Below are 12,561 nucleotides of genomic sequence, written 5' to 3' on the forward strand. Positions count from 1 at the left end.
AATCCTGGTTTCCTTCATGGGGGATGGAAAGCTAGACAATACATTCAGTAGTGTGCAGGCTGCAGTCACCTCAGCCTATAGCAAGCAATTCCACTTGATCTTAAACCACCAGTGACTTCAGTAACCGATGAGGCCAATTTGACTGTAATGGGAGATGAGATACACAGCACAGGTGTGGACCCCCTTACCACAGGCACCTAAACTGTGGTCAAATTAATTTGGAGTGAAGGTCACAGCTTGGTTTTAGTAGCTGACCTTGGAGGGCTCCTGAAAAGTGAATGCAGGCACATGGAAAGCTATTTTTTTTCCCATCCTTTGACATCAATAGTGCAAATTCATGTGGTTTGGCTGATGGTCAGCTTAAAGAACAGCTTCACCCTGTCAGGTCAATGGTGCTGAGGACAGGTATTTCTCCAGTGGATTTCACATCAAATAGACTAAAAAATCCTCTGAAGTTCATATTCTGTATTTTATAACGTAAAATCTAAGGCACTGTAAATAACCTGAGAGCTGATAAAGGCAGAAAGGAGAGGGATTTCTAAACTGATAATCTGAAAAATGCATAACCACATGTGTGCACAAGACAAGCAAACCTGATACTTATTAAATATTATCACAGAGCTGAAGGATCCCAACTGAGTATTAGACCTCCAATGCGCTGGAATTTGCACGAATATACAAAAGAGACGTTCTATATCTTATGGAATTAAAATGTACATAATGGCTGGATGAACTGCAATAGAGGCATGGAAAAATGATGCTGGTATTATTTAAAGTAGTAATTTCAGTGCTGATTACATATAAAATATACTTCATAATATTCTCGTAACTTTTTCACTGAATATATATACATGTAAATATCAATGTACTCACAGGTGAACCCGATGAAAGACTGTATCTATATTTTATGCAGAGACCCAGGACTGTCACCTGCATGTTCTGCATGTGCATGTTCTTGCCACTGGGCTGTAAGGTCTGTTCTTTCTGCTTTCTTTTTTTCACTTATTTCTTGGCCTCAGCCTGGACATCCTCCTTCTTCCATTAGTTCTCTGACTATTTGATGAGATAGCTGCCATACGGGAAAAAAGACAAAATCTTCTTTTCACATGATTTAAAAGAAAGCAGTAGTGGGATTTTGATAGCCCTTCAGGGCATCATTACCTGAGAAGGGATAGTCTGAGGCTCCCTTCCAGTGTCAGGGCCCAGAACGAAAAAGAGCCACTACTTCTTGCATCTCTTTTGGGCTGAGACATGACATAGGTACCAAGTGGTCTAGACAGAAATGCTTCCTGTGCTCAGAAACACAAACCGAGTCATCTGGGGAACTTGAAACTATAAGAGCAAAGTGGTTGTAGACCACAGGCATCCCTGGAGTGACACAGCAGCTCAGCGGGTGGGGTACAAGATCTTCTGTTTTGGGCAGCTAAATTCTACACAGATCTTTATAGGTTGTGTCTGGGCCTCAGAAATTTCAATCTACAGTCATTCCAGGACCCATTCATATAACAGACTAATGACCTGTAAAATTTCAGTTTAAAATGCCTTTGGAGAGTTATAGTAAACATTTTAAAACGTAACTGAAGATACATTTCCAATCTGTTTTTACTCTTGCAACCCATAAAGTAGAAAGCATTTCATATAAAAAGACTCTAAACCAAATCCCTGCTTCTTATTTTAATTTTACTCATATAATCTATAAACAATTTTATAGAAAAACACTGCATGCCTTTCTGCTTCTTCGCTATGTTGAATTTTTAGAGTGGTATGAATTTCTAAGTCTAAACTTCTGGAGAGAAGGGCTTATACGAAAATGTTGATGGTATCTTAACTACTGGGCTCTGACCAACACTGCAGCAACAGAGAACACCAATAAAGTACTGCAGTGCTGTATAATCGTCTTATTAATTGGAACATTATTTACCGAGAGGGCTGCCTTCACAGCATGCACCTACTTTCTCAAATGCTCACAACACTCAGGACACAGCAGGCAGCCAGCGTAAAAGTTCAGTTAAAGAAACAGTAAAATAGCCGTCCATATAAGTGCAAGTTAATGAATTGAGTCCTCCTAGCAGGAAGACTTGAATGTGAGCGTGCATTTTTAAATTTAAAGAGAGGTGACCCTAAAAGCCTGCCAAACCTCAAAGGCATTTCTGATGGTGGTGGTGGGGCCCTTTAATTTTTAGATGAAGAACAACCTATCTCAGCTATGCTATTAAAATATGTTGTAGGTTACGTTATAAACTACATTTTGACAAAGACCCGTTTTGGGAACCAGAGGGTAAGAAAGAAAACAATCCTTTTGAATGTGTAGGGTACTACCTCACATTTAAATTAACTGCTTAAATAGCATTGTACATACTAAACACTGTGCATGGCAGTTGTTTATGGAGTCCCTCTTTGACAGAAGTTCTCCAGACACCATGAAAAGGAACTGCCATTCTCCCTCTATGCTCCTAAAAAAGACATTAGTGCCAACTATTCAACAAAGCGTTTCATATTTCCAACGCCCCCATAAAATCCTTTCAGCTGGCAGAAGGGAAATTATGATGTCTGTCCCTCTGCCTTTGCAGTGTCCAATTGACTTTTTTTCAAATTCAATGGAAAAAAACCCAAAAAGCATGCAGGACCAAGGCTTACAGCTTTGAAGGATTGTTTTTCCCAAGATTAATGTTTCATTATCATATATGAAATATAGTACAGCTACTATGTCAATACTTACAACTTTAGTGCTACGTTCATAAATTACTATGTGGCTTATTCAGCATGGGCACAGAACACTGGGTGTTTAAAGAGTTTTAGGGCAGTCAATATTTTCACAAAATACCTCATCAAACCCTTTTTATAATTTACTTCCTAAAATACCTGGTACTCACAGACTTTTGGACAGATTGCCCATCTTGCTTAGGACTTTCCAACCCAGCTCGATGCAAAGCAGGAAGATGATTTTTGCCATTAACACTGAACTGTCATAAATGAGGCTGTCATTGCGGGTGCTTTTGATGTGTCATTCATGATGCTACAACTTGTGCTCAGTTCTTGGAAACTGAAGCCAGTTGCTTCCTTGGCAATTACATGGTATAATAGCAGCCTGGATCCCAGTTCATCTGCAATGAATGTCAAAGCATTTTATGTTAGTTATTCAGTGGAACACAGAGCACTCTAGTGCCTAATTTCCTTTGCGGATCTAGTAATTCCTCTTTTCCTCAGAAAACACTGAAAATCAACATCTTATTTCTTTTTTCAATGTTTTCTCTGATGCTTTGAATAAAATCAACTACTTTGTGGTTTAAAAAAAAGCACCTGTGAGTGAAATACACCCCACCTATACGTCTCGGTACCTGCTTGAGACAGACCTACTGCTGCTTTCATCACTTTATGCAATCCAACCTCCATTGCTCTGCAGCTCATGCATGATTTTGGCTGGGTCCACCGCCAGCCATTACCACCAAAGCCCATCCAGCCCAAAGCAAAGAAGCACCTTGTGATTTGAACAGCACCGAGATGTGGGCAGGTTACAGCCACTGCCAATTTTCTGGTCCTTTGTGTGTATTTGAGAAAAGGTATGGTGCTCTTGGGGAGCAGTCAGCTGGAGAGCAAGAAAATCCAAATTCCTGACTTCTTTTCATTTTGAAGCCCAATGTTTGTTTTTCCCCCTACAGAGTAGCTATATTAACTTCAGTATTCTGGATCAAGTTCAGTTAAGATGGGCAACAGGCATATTGCTCCTGCAGTTTCAAACACTGATGGCATTTCCTTGGCTCTCTGCCAATTATGGAACTATTACATATTGTTGCTAGATTTGTGTAAACAGTTACCAGCTTTCCTCTAAAAACCAACTGCACTTCAGTATTGTTTGGGAATAACATTTTGCATTAGACAAGGCTGCAAATAGTATCATCTTCAAATATGATCTTCCTTCCAAAAATGATAATCCATACCACTGGTTCTTTTTTTTCTTTTTTTTTTTTTTCCCCAAAGAAATCTGCCTCAAAATGGAATTTTTCCATGTTTTCATTTAGCAAAAGGAATTTGGAAAGATTTAAGGAAAGTCAAATTAAGCTCCCTCGGGTAGGGTAAGCACAGAGATTTAAGTGGACAGGTAAGTTAGACTAGTATTCCCATACCACTGAACAGACCCACTTATATTTCACAGAACCACAGAATGATAGGGATTGGAAGGGACCTCTGGAGATCATCTAGTCCAACCCCCCTGCCAGAGCAAGTTGCACAGGACAGCATCGAGGCAGATTTTGAATGTCTCCAGTGTGGGAGACTCCACAACCTCTCTGTGCAGCCTGTTCCAGTGCTCTGCCGCCCTCAAAGTAAAGAAGTTCCTCCTCATGTTTAGATGGAAGTTCCTGTGTTCAAGCTTGTGCCCATTACCTCTTGTTCTATCACTGGGCACCACTGAAAAAAGACTGTTCCCATCCCCCTGGCACCCTCCCTTTAAGTATTTATAAGCATTGATAAGATACCCCCTCAGTCTTCTCCAGGCTAAAAAGACCCAAGTCCCTCAGCCTTTTCTCATAAGAAAGATGGTCCAGTCCCCCAGTCATCTTTGTAGCCCTTCGCTGGACCCTCTCCAGCAGTTCCCTGTCCTTTTTGAGCCGGGGAGCCCAGAACTGGACATAATACTCCAGATGGGGCCTCACCAGGGCAGAGCAGAGGGGGAGGATAACCTCCCTTGACCTGCTGGCCACACTCTTCTTGATGCAACCCAGGATGCCATTGGCCTTCTTGGCCACAAGGGCACATTGCACATGGTCATCCTGTTGGTCATCCATATTTGGTTCATGGTTGAATCCAGTTACTGGAAGCTCACATTTCAAATGCAAACAACTATGATGAAAGAAATGTTTTTTTATGTTACAATGCTACTGTCCAGTCGTAATAGAGATGATCTACTCAGGCAAGCTCATAGCAGGCTGGATCTCTATCACAGCTGTCTATTCAGCTATATCCTGGCACTGAGCCTCTTGTAGCCATCTTCTTGTGTTTCTTTCCTTAATGCTTGTCAATGACAAAGACATTTTCTGGCTGCTGTAACTGTAGTCCCTCTTCTTGTTTCTGTCATAAAGTCATGGAACAAAGTTTGAGTTACAAGTGTGAAATATGAGTTACTGAAATATATAAATTCATATGCTTTTATTCTCTTTTATGATTTCTAGAAGCTTTATTGGTTCTAGTTTTGCTTCTGAGTCCAAATATATCAAAAACTGTTTATGTTACCAAATGCCAGAGTACACAGATGGCAACCATTTAACTGAGCAGATTTTTACTATTGGTTATCGGCACTTCATGATATCAATCTGACATCTTCCCAAAGTGTTGTAGATTAGGGTGGGCTGGACACTAAATGAACAACAGATTTTAAAAAAAAATAAATAAAATCTTCCTTAAATAAGTGTTTGGCCAAATCCTTCTGGCCTTCCTTTTATGAATTAATTTAACTCTGGCTGCTACAGTATAAAGAGAACAGTGTTAGGTCCATGATGTTTCATTTATTATTTCAGTTGAAGAGCTCTTGAAATGCTTAGTAAATTTGATTTGGTAATTCCAGATACAGCATCTATATCACAGCCATATGCATACGGCATCATACTTTTTCTTGATAGAAAAAAAAAAGCAACGTGCAATCTCCTCAAATATAACAGAAATTTGAAGAAATAAGAACCAGATCTCTATACATGTGTTCTTTGGCCTAGAATGTATTTATTGATGCAGGATATGGATCTAAACCAACATGAAATTATTCCTCAGAACTGCCGAATCTTATCCTTCAAAGAGTTTGAAAGTGAACCTATGGAAGATGGCTGAATTTGTCAATGATTTCCCAAGCTGGAGCTATATTAAGAATAATAGGATTATGTTATTACAACTCTAGCTGTGACAGGGCTGGAGAAGGTTACTTAGACTCTGTGGCTACACTCCTAAATAGAAGACAGCCAGGAGCTAATCCTCAGCGCTGAGACCAAGTGGCAAGCACAGACAGATCCGTGCTACATAGCTTTTGCCCCTGTGACTTGTCTCATCCCATGTGGTGCCTACGAGGTCCAATGGAAAACGCCTCTTTTCATGTGGCTTTTTCCCAGTTCAAGATGTCTGAAGTAATGTACAACCTGTGTTGCAGCTTGCCAGAGTGGTGGCTTTGTAACATGAAGCTGCATATGTGTATGGCATCTCAGTGTGTAAAACCTGCTGGGATAGCACTGGAAGATTGTGTAGGATGGAAGGAGTTGCATTTGGTGCAGTCTTGTCTGTGCTGTCCTGGAGTGAACTAGTTCACAGAAGTGAGCCCAGGCACTGAAGAGAGCAAGGAGCTCAGCAGAGAAGTGCTTCCCCTGTTGACCTGAACTGGAGATTCGACGCAGCTTACTGTGGTGTACAACTCTCCACAGTTCAGCCTGAGACATAGTCTCTATTTTGGTGTCCAAGGAGCTTAAGAAGCTCCAAAACATTGCCCACATTTCCACCACTGCCATTTTCCAGCCCAGAAGCCCAGTGTTTCAAATGCTGGGGAACAATGAGCTGAGAGTGCTAACCATGTGGGCTAGGCTAAATACACTGTAATCTCTGTCAGGCAAGGAGAAGACATAGTGGAATACACAATCTTTCACTCCCAAGCACAGAGAGCCTTCCAGGTGCTTTTCTGGTGAGAGGTCAGTGCTTGCAGGACAGGATCCTAAAGAAACTGGTTTGGCTGAGGAGACTCTTGCATGCAGTCTGGGACAAAAGAAGTACCACTCCCTTCTCAGGATAGAGGAAGAGAGGCAGGGAAAACACCAAGACTGGGGAGAAACCTTTTATACCAACCCTGGGCAGAGCTCCCTTGGATTTCACGCTCCTATGGGAACATTATGTTTTCCCCTGCCACATGCAGTGACTCATGTTAGGAGAGGGAAGCAAACTTCTCATGCAGGACACTCTGCAGCCAGTTCCAGACCCATAAAGGCAATTCCCAGTGAGCAGAGTGCTTTTGGTAGCATTCCCAGATCTTGCCAATGAGCAGCACGGCACATGCCAGCAGTCACTCAGCAAACCTAGCCAAAGCTCTATTACTGATCTCGAATGTCCTCTCCTTTTCCCAGCAAGACACTGGAAATAGCATAAGGCTCTCCATTCACTTGGCAGTGCAGCCTACAGACACAGCAGGGAAGTGCCATGGGACTCATCACATGGCAGAGACAGATGGGCTCTTCCTGCTCTTTACCTCTCTTCCCTTTGCCTGTGCTTACTTGAACACCCTCCTCCTCTTGCAGACTACGCTTCAGGGATCTTGCACGGCTGCACAATTAGTAGCATTGATACCCATGACCATGCCACCTCCTCTAGGCTAGTGGTCTCAGGAGTTACCATGCCTACCTCTCTGGACCTTTTGTCTAAGCAAGTCTTGGGACATGGTTTGCAGAGGCACCAGTCCAGCTGAATGTTCTCATAGAAAGTCACACAGTTTAAGTGTGAGATGTACGTGCAGCAATAACTTTGGTCTAGATAACCATGCTAGGTTTTTAGCATCTCCACACACTATTGAGACTACAGCGGATGTTGGCTTGGGTCTCCTGTCCCTCAAGGTCCTCCAGCATGGAGCTGGCTCCTGAAGGCATGCTCCCCCTTGGTGCTGAAGGAGGTGGAAGCCAAGTCAAAGTCTTCTGAGGGACTGCAGGTGTCAGGTAGGACTGCCTGTCTCAGTGGGATGGAGCACGGAGACAACACTCTCATACTTACGTTACCTATGTCTGTGAGAATTACATGGGAAAGATCTTCTACTCCATCTCCCGATGAAAGCATCAGACAGTCAAGTCTGATTCCAAAATACCTTAGATCTCTCATACTAATCATAACTAAGGTGTGCTACAGCTATGGCCTAAGACTATAGTGAGCACTGTTACCCTGTTGTCTGACAGTAATTCCTTCCTCTTTTTGTCACTGGTAATTTTTCTCTTGATTGCTGCTATGTGGCCACTACTATCATAAGGAACTTAGAGAATGCAAATAAAGGATTGTTGTTTTGTTTGCCTCGCTGCTACCTTGGGACACTTCTTTTGTGCTTAGTGCCTATCACTGAAGCCTGCCCTTCCTCCCCTGGGTCTCATCTACAGATATGCTCTGGTGGCCCCAGAAGACACTTTGCATAGTTTAAAAATTAGCACCCAGACTGAAGATGGGAGCATTGCCAGCTAGTCCAGCCATACTAAAAGTCATCGCTTTTTTTTATTCTGCCTGGCTCAGTACCCCACCTTCCAAAAGCAAATTATACACTTGTTTCCAATGCTTTCCCTATTCTTGCCTTACTGCCCTATACTCACTATCGAATTTTATTCTTACTTGTGCAGAGCCCTGCCCTGCTGCAATGAGATACAGGCCTTAACTCTTCCAGTGCTCTTTCTGGTTTTACTTTTTCATTTTCTTTTAATCTTTAGGAACCAAATAAACCAAGAGATGGGTGGAAGGAAATGAGGAGAAGGAAATGAAAAGACTGATAGGACACTGAGGAGCAAGATTAGGAGAAGTCGAGAGTCAGATTAGCAGCCAGTGGCCAGAAGTCAGCTGCACTGGAGCTGCGTGCACAGGCCGCTTACTTCACTGCTCTCCCAGGGGTGTGAAAGAATGAGGTCCTGAGGTGTGTCCCCTCGGCTTTTTGCTACTTTGGCTTTGCCTGCTCCACCTCTAAGTTGGTTTAATCACTGGAAAGGCTTTCTCTGTTGTCTAGTGGTCATTGCAAACAGAAAGAGGGTGAGTAAGAGGCCATACATTACATATCTAATCCTTGTTTCCTCTAATGCAAGGCTTATTGCTATAGGCACGCTTTCCATTTTATGCATCCCTCCCTTGGGCCACATATGATTCTCCATGTTGTGGTTGACATTCGGGCATTTAAATTACAGCTCTCTACCTTGCCTTGCAGACTGCAATGACTTTCTCAGCTTTAGAGTATTTGCTGTCCAGATGGTTGCTGTCAAATAAGAAACAGGTGGCATCACTGACATGTGGTTTGCCTATAAATTTCTTCAGAAAACAGAGGAAAATTTCAAAATGTTCTTAAGCTTGATGGTCTGTATTATTAAATGCATTTCAGCCCTAAGTAGTCTCTGTGGCACTCAAGGAGAGAGACCCTTGAAAAAGTCTCTGAGCAACTTGAAGATGGCTTGCATCTTCTTTCCCCAAAGACCTGACACTGCCCTGACGGGCTTGGCTCCCACCTCAAATTTCTTCTCCTTTCTGCAAATTGTGCAAGGGCTTCTGGAGCGAGTGCTTGGCAGTGGATGTGACTGCAGCAGCAGAGAGGGCAGCGGCGAAGCAGGTGAGGGAGGGAGGCCAGGAAAGCCCCAGGAGAGGTGGTGGGTCCAGCATGTTCGTTTATATCTCTCCACAGTGTTCCCTCCACTAGATGGTACTCGGGCAACACATTTGTCTTCACAGGCTTTCCCAGCCATGATAATCTTCATAATAGAGCGTCCCTGCATAGAGAAGCAGAAAAAGGTCACGCTTTTCGGGGTGCAAGAAACTTCTGGTGAAGACCGTTTAAACTTTCAAGGTGACATACTCAAAATTTATCAAAGAAAACAGGTGGCCTGAGCAAGCTTAGCTTGCTTTTGCATCTGCTATGACAACCTTCAGTTGCATATATCATGTTCATTTTTCCATATTTTTGTTTTCATTTGTGTTCCAAAGGCATGTATAATTTAGAATATCTTTACAGAAAACAAATGCTAAGAATTATGTTAAAATTAGATCCTACTGCTATCTTTTCCCAAAAGTTACAAAAAAATAATTCATTTGCCTGCCCTTACTGACACATACATTATTTGCTGCAATATATGGCGTTCAAAGCAAGGCAAAACTAACCCTTACGGCTTACATAGCTTATTGCTGTCACTGGCAGCCAGCAGCCCAGTAAATGATAGTGACCGTGCACTTCACAATACCCAACAATATTACGCTGATGTTTTTAATACCTGGACTTTTCTACCTTTGGGACTTTTTTCAAGTGGAGGGGTGAATGAGAATGTAAAAAGACAAGTGAATGCACATATTCACAGTCATATTGGGATTCTTATGTCCTAGACTGAGTGCAGTACCTTTTTCCATAGGCAAAGTTAAAATCTACAGCTATTTGCGCTGTAAGATCATGTGAGTGAGGTGGGTTACATTTTGCCATTTCTGCTCCAAGACAAACAGAACTCCAAAAAGGTTTGATCAACTTGTCAGCCAAAAATGCTGTACAGCAATAAAGGAGCAGGACTTCCAGGCTGTGCTGGAGGCTCTGACAGCTCATCTGATGAGCACAAAGCTGTTGGAAAGAAAAAAAAAAAAAAGATGAAATAAACACCTAGCTATTAGGGCATGCTGGGATCTCTCTTGGACTTTTAAACCCAAGAATCACTGAATCTTTTCTGAAGAAAAATTTGCAGACTGTCAGCAATGATTAGCCTCTCTTAACTGTGTGTGACTGGAGGATTTAAAGCATTTTATATACTTCTTTCTCACATCCTCCAACTGTAAGACCGCCCTGAACTCTACAAAAACATTAGAAGAGACAAAAGGAAAACATAACATACTTTTCATGTTATTTATTTCTTATAACTCTGGAAGCTTTTATTGGTTATTAGTGTTACGATAACATATGACATCCCTCAAGAAGCTTCAGGTTGACAGTAGCAATCTCTGGTCGAAGGGTATGTAAGATGCTTTGAGGGCATTTTTAACGAAGAAAAATGGGATTTCCATAGATCTTGTTCTTTTAATGCACACATATCAGAATTCTATTAAAAAAGTTTTCTTGAGGGAAGACAGTTAGAGTTAGTTCCACCAGCATTAAAGCAAGATAAATTTTTCCTTTCTTACTTTCTTGCTTTATTTTACTGGTACCATTTTCATGCATCTAAAGAGCTTTTCTGCCTGCTAACAACTCTTTACTTTCTAATGAACCTGTGACTGACAGAAAGTTGAGCTTTTCTTTCCTCCCACTAATACCACCATTGTATGTGTCTTGTTAACCAGTATTGTGTATCAGTCACAAGCTGACTCCTTTGTGCCTTTGTAAAGTATCGATTTAGTCAGCATTATCTACTGGGGAGACAACGCTGCTGGTAAACGTGAACACAAAATCCTGTAGCATTATAAGCCCTAAAACCACTGGTTCAGCCAGGAGCCCCGGAGCCTGGGAGGTGGCGAGGCTGCCGCCAGAGAACCGGCTGCCCGTCAGCAGCTGGTGGCTGCGGGGTCAGAGGGAGCGGGCAGGCAGCCAGGACAGGACCGGCTGCCCAGGACCGGCCAGGGCGCAGGGGTGGCTGGAAGCTTGGGCAGCATCTTCGTTCTGGCTGCCAGTTGGGTTGCTTGGCTGGAAAAAAAAACCCACCACAACAAACTATGCCATCCAGATCTGCCTGCCAACCTGCCTGCGACTTGACTATGCTGATATTTGACCAGACTGACACATTCCCAGCGTCTATTTTGATTTTTGCTTGATCAGGCTTTTCCAATAGTAAACTGATTTCTCCGCATTATAAAAACAACACCAAAACCAAACCCTGTGACGTGTGCTGAGCATCGCAGCTCAGTCGCTGGATCCTGCACTCCCCAAGGAGTCTGTGGCTCCTCATACCTGCAGATGCAAGTTAGCTCCCTGTCAGTCTCCACGTAGACTTTAAAAGGGAAGGTTAGACCAACTTAGTCTCTCCTTTCATGTTTCCCTGCCTGGGCAATGGTCAGCAGAAACACCCAACCCCCATTACACTAGAGAGGGGGAGGGCAGCAGCTCTGTGGGGGTTCTGTGTCTTTGGATGAAATTGTTCCTTTGTTAGTCCAAAATAGCTCAAATTGGGCAACTTTCCAAGCATGCAGTGAAAGACGTCTGTTTGAGACAGTGGTTAGAGAAGGCTGAGGATGGAGAACTGAAAAAGAGGTGCCTGACTGGCTGGGTTCCCACTGGAGTGATTAATGTAATGTTGCTGGGATTTTACTGCATTATTAATGAAGTGCTAGGGTGCCTGGAGCACTGGAAAAACATCTCTGGAAAATTATTACTAAAAATCTGAATTGGTGTATTGGATAACCTTTCATATTATTTTTTTTTCTTGCCCGTAGAGTCCTTATCATGCCAGAGGAAGGCTATAAATAATAACAAGCAAGAGCAAGACGACGCAGGCGCTGCTCCTTCCACCTCCCCAAGGAGCGGTGGCCCCACTGCCAGTGGGCTCGGGGTCCCAGTAGCCCACGGGCACCTTGCCCGGGGGCTGTGCAGGGGCGCGGGGCTGCACCCATTGAGCCCCTCTGGACTCCCGGCCAGGGGGATGCTGCCTACGGAGTCCCCCTTTGTGGAACAGTGCTGGGATCTGACAGGGAATAGCGTGGGCTGGTTTAGGGCTATTGTTTTGCACTGATCTTGGATGATCAGTATAAAACATCTCTTCTTTTTTTTTCTAAGCCGTTATCGCCTTTTTAATTGGCTTTGTCATGGCTTTTTTTTTTTCCTTCTCTTCTAAATCCTGAGCTCTTGTGATCTATATTTTAATCATATCATCTTTTCTGATGGTACCAACTGTGGGTTTGGGGGGGGGG

The sequence above is a fragment of the Charadrius vociferus genome, unplaced genomic scaffold (assembly GCF_000708025.1).
Source record: "Charadrius vociferus isolate BGI_N301 unplaced genomic scaffold, ASM70802v2 scaffold110, whole genome shotgun sequence".
Taxonomy (NCBI): Eukaryota; Metazoa; Chordata; class Aves; order Charadriiformes; family Charadriidae; genus Charadrius; species Charadrius vociferus.